Source organism: Phocoena phocoena, chromosome 1, assembly GCF_963924675.1.
Source record: "Phocoena phocoena chromosome 1, mPhoPho1.1, whole genome shotgun sequence".
Taxonomy (NCBI): Eukaryota; Metazoa; Chordata; class Mammalia; order Artiodactyla; family Phocoenidae; genus Phocoena; species Phocoena phocoena.
The window spans coordinates 42,411,761-42,417,048 of record NC_089219.1 but is presented as its reverse complement, the minus strand read 5'-3'; positions in this window follow the sequence as shown (position 1 = coordinate 42,417,048).

The following is a 5,288-nucleotide window of genomic DNA, read 5'->3' as shown; positions in this document are numbered from 1 at the left end:
AATCAAACGGGACCTAATGAAACTTAAAAGCTTTTGCACAGCAAAGGAAACCATAAACAAGACAAAAAGACAACCCTCAGAATGGGAGAAAATATTTTCAAATGAATCAATGGACAAAGGATTAATCTCCAAAATATATAAACAGCTCATGCAACTCAATATTAAAAAAACAAAAACCCAATCCAAAAATGGGCCGAAGACCTAAATAGACACTTCTCCAAAGAAGACATACAGATGGCCAAGAAGCACATGAAAAGCTGCTCAACATCACTTATTATTAGAGAAATGCAAATCAAAACTACAATGAGGTATCACCTCACACCAGTTAGAATGGGCAACATCAGAAAATCTACAACAACAAATGCTGGAGAGGGTGTGGAGAAAAGGGAACCGTCTTGCACTCTTGGTGGGAATGTAAATTGATACAGCCACTATGGAGAACAGTATGGAGGTTCCTTAAAAAACTAAAAATAGAATTACCATATGATCCAGCAATCCCACTACTAGGCATATACTCAGAGAAAATGAAAATTCAAAAAGACACAGGCACCCCAATGTTCACTGCGGCACTGTTTATAATAGCCAGGTCATGGAAGCAACCTAAATGCCCATCGACAGACAAATGGATAAAGAAGATGTGGTACATATATACAATGGAATATTACTCAGCCATTAAAAGGAATGAAATTGGGTCATTTGTTGAGATGTGGATGGATCTAGACGGTCATACAGAGTGAAGTAAGTCAGAAAGAGAAAAACAAATATCGTATATTAATGCATATATGTGCAACCTAGAAAAAAGGTACAGATGAACCGGTTTGCAGGGCAGAAATTGAGACACAGATGTAGAGAACAAACGTATGGACACCAAGGGGAGACAGCCGCAGGGGGGTTCGGGTGATGGTGTGATGAATAGGGCGATTGGAATTGACATGTATACACTGATGTGTATAAAATGGATGACTAATAAGAACCTGCTGTATAAAATAAATAAATAAATAATAAAATCTTAAAAAGAGGTGCCTAATTATTATGATACAACATTATTATATTAACATATTCAAAAATTTCAAGTATTTTTTATGATCTAGAGTCTCAGCATCACTCTACTTATAATCTCTAATTATTATCTCTAGATTACAGAGAAAGAAATTAAGGCTTAATGAATGTTTTAGACATCATCAGTGCCCAGCTCATATCCCCCTTTGCCACCCTGGAGGCTATCTGCAGCTTTATATGTCAATTTCCATTAAGGCTATGCCAATGGCTTCCTATCTCAACTATTTGTCTTTCTGCCTGAGGGTTTTCTCTAGCAGCAGGCACATGCTACTCAAAAGAAGGCTGCCTAGGGAAGTACCAGAGAATTAACAATCCCAAGAGTAACACTCAACCACTGAGGGAAGGGAATTAGTACCCTGATCCTTATCTCAGGGTCTTAGTTGTAGGAGAACCCAACTTAAGATAAAAAAGTTGGTTAGGGCTTCCCTGGTGGCGCAGTGGTTGAGAATCTGCCTGCCAATGCAGGGGACACGGGTTCGTGCCCCGGTCTGGGAGGATCCCACATGCCGCGGAGCAACTAGGCCCGTGAGCCACAACTACTGAGCCTGCGCATCTGGAGCCTATGCTCCACAACAAGAGAGGCCGTGATAGTGAGAGGCCCGCGCACCGCGATGAAGAGTGGCCCCTGCTTGCCACAACTGGAGAGAGCCCTCGCACAGAAACGAAAACCCAACACAGCCAAAAATAAAAAAAAAAAAAAAAAAAAAAGTTGGTTAAATTCATACATAGCTAATAAATAGTGAGTGTAAGTCCATCTGACTCTACATAACCCACACTCCACAATATTTATATCACCTCCTAACTTGTTTTGAACTTTCTTTTTCCTGCTGGTCAGGCCCACAATTAAATTTATGTGTGGCATAAACTCAGAGAAAAGTGGGGCTATAAAAGTTCAAGAGTAGAATACTAGTTTTGAAAACACATTCTTGACAGTGAATAAAATGAACTACATTTTGAAAAACATATTTGAAGGATTATAATATATTCAAGTAGAATTGGTTGCTTTTTTCATTTTCTATGCTATACAGGCATACCCCATTTTATTGTGCTTCACAGATACTGCACTTTTTTTACAAATTGAAGGTTTGTGGCAACCCTGCATTGTCAGGTGATGGTCAGCATTTTTAAAGCTGTTTTATTTTTATTTTATCTTACTTTATTTTGGCCACACCGCACAGCACGTGGGATCCTAGCCCCCCAACCAGGAATCAGACCTGTGCCCCCTGCCATGGAAGCACGGATTCTTAACCACTGAACCACCAGGGAAGTCCAGCATTTTTAGCAATAAAGTATTTTTTAATTAGGTTATGTACATTGTTTTCTTAGACATAATGCTATTGCACACGTAACAGAATACAGAATAGTGTAAACACAGCTTTTATATGCACTGGGAAACCAAAAATTCGTGTTACTCCCTTTATTGCCATATTCACTTACTGCACTGGTCTGAAACTGAACCTGCAATATCTCAGAGGCATACCTTGTATCATGTCCTAAGGGTCAGCAAACTTTAATTTCGGAATAAGTCAGTCATAGATATTACTTTATACCCTGAACGTTTACACTTCATTTCCATTACAGCCCCTGCTAAAGTAAGGTCACACACGAAGGAGAGGTTCTCGACCACCACTTTAATTAGTACGTGGTAGGAAATTAGCTTCTTTCCAGAGAGTGTTCAGATGTAAGGAAGAGGAAAAGAGGGTTATCTCACTATTCCAAAGACCATTCTGGAACGGCCAGAATAGCGCAACTCTTTAAATTCAGAGTTAGCACTTTGCTTATCATTTTAAGAACATTCTCACCTTTCCCTTACAAACATGCCAAGGGGCTCCTCATCACAAACCAGAGGAGTCAACTAAAGCACAGGCTCTTTCAGGAACTCTAGGTCAGAAAGGGGAGCCAACTCCAAAATTCTAAAGCCCAGTGGCTGCCAAACAAAGGGAGCAAAAGAAAATACGGGCGAAAATGGGTGCCAGGTAGTTAACTCACACCTGCAATAGGAGACTCCACTGAAGACACCAACCTCCGCAAGAGCTAGAGGTGCAGAGGCATTTTTTTCAGAGGGTTTGCAGCTTGCTGGGACGGCAGAAACGGAGAAAAAGAGGAGATCCTCTAGGACAAGAGAGGAGCAGTAAGACGCACAACCCCATCCGCTGTCGCTTTTGGGGACTGGGCGGTGCCTTCACCGCCGGCGGGAAGCTGGAGCCTCGCAGCCGGAAATAGGAATCCGACCAGCCGGAAGCCTGGGACCAGCAGGCAGCGACGAGGCAAACTGTGATGGCGAGGAACATGGGGCTGGGAGGTTGGAAGCTGGAGTGGTTGGCTCATTCAGAATGGTTGACTCAAGTTGGCACCAGCACCTGGGCTGTTGTTATCCGAGGGAACGGGGGTCAAGCATTCTATTGTGCTGGCAGACGGCTCCTTCGAGTCCATTTTCGCAGTCGACGTTCTGGCCTTTGGTTCCTTTGAGGTAACGCCCCTGCCGCCTGCCAAGCGCCAGTGGTCTGTCCAGCCCTTCCGAGTCCCTATCCTGGGAGGTTCGCCTTTCCCCGCCACCCCACACCTACCTATTACCGACCCCACCCCACAACACACTCACCCCCTCCCATAGCGAGGATGAAGAGCCTTAAGCTGGGTCTTCCCAGAGCACTCAGTATATTTTAGTCACTTACTGTTAGTGTTTAATTCAGGAGCATGTAGTAGATTTTTGTGCATCCAAGTCCTGAAAGAAATTAAAGGTCAAAAGGTTGATTTTGGTTTTTGCCAACTTTGGCATATTAATTTCAGTAATATTTTTCAACCAGCACCTGGCACTGAACCTCAGTCTGTCAAATCCTGTGGAAATGAAGCATGTTTTTTGCTATCTAGGAGCATCCAAGATAGGTAAAAATACTGGATTCAGCACATTAATACTTCTTCATATGTATCAAATTCAATGAGAATTTATTAAATAGGTATTATGTATTAAGCTCTGTGCTAGGTTTTGGTCTTAGGAAGTTGAATCAATCTTTGTCTTAGAGATCTGAGCTTACAATCTAGGTGAGGGAAAGGGACAGAGCACAAAACAATTATCTTTAAAGGTATAAGATGAATACTGGTAAATGCTACTCACAGGTTCAGAACAAGTGGAATATAGGAAACAGAGAATTGAAATTATATGTCTAGAGGGAATTGGAAAAAGTTTTGTAGAGGAAGTAACTTGTGAAGTATGCCCTGGAAGAGGAGGGGTTGTTTCCAAGTGGAGTTCTGGCTTAAGGTTTGAACTTTCTAACAGATCTCACTTGAGGGCTTTGCTCCATTTTCTCTTATTTTCTCTTGCTTTCCAGTGCACTTTGCCTTCTACCCACCAGCTCATGTTCTGTTTTCTTGGAAGTAGCCAAGCCAGTTATTTCACTTACAAACGATACTTACCTCTTATTAAAATACTTATTTCTGCATAGACAGTCCTTGTAAAGAAAGAATTTTCTTTCTCTTTATTTTTGTAGAATTTGTTTTAGCCAAGTCAACAAAGCACAGTTCCTGTGGCCTTTATCCTAGAACACAAAAATAGTCTCACCATGTAGAAACAGATGTTTAAAATGGTATTCATTAAAATGAGATCCCACCTGTAATAGAAAACAGAAAGTGGATGCAAAAGAAATGTAAGCTGGCAGAGCTTGCTCTTGCCCTCCATTCCCTTAGGAATGTATGTTTGTGGGTAAAGTATTGCTAATTGGAATATGCTTCTGGCTTTAGTGTCTAGCCGTAGGGGTTATTAGTAATATTGAAAAACAGTCAGCATAGCTCATTACAAGAGTAGTAGTCATGAAAAAAAAACTTACTTCTAGGGTGGATGCCTTCTTACCAATGAACAAAGTTATCTTGGGCAGCAAATTAATGACTATCCTATATTAGAAACAGAAATGAACATTTACTGGTTACCTTCTGTGTCAGGTGCTTTACATTTTTACAAGGACCCTATGAAAGAGATATTATCCCCACTCTGTAGATGTGGAAATTGAGACTGGGCAATATAGTAAATAACTTGCCCAAAGTTACAAATAGATGAGAATCCAAGACTCTCAGATTCCTAAGCCAATGTACTCTTTCCACTATTTCACACTGTCTTTACAGCAATGGAGGCACATAGAGGTTAAAACCCCTACCCCACCAAGTGGAGTATCTGGGATATAAATCCAGGTCTGTCTGATTCCAAAGCCTATGCCTGTGTACTTCTATGTATTTTTGGC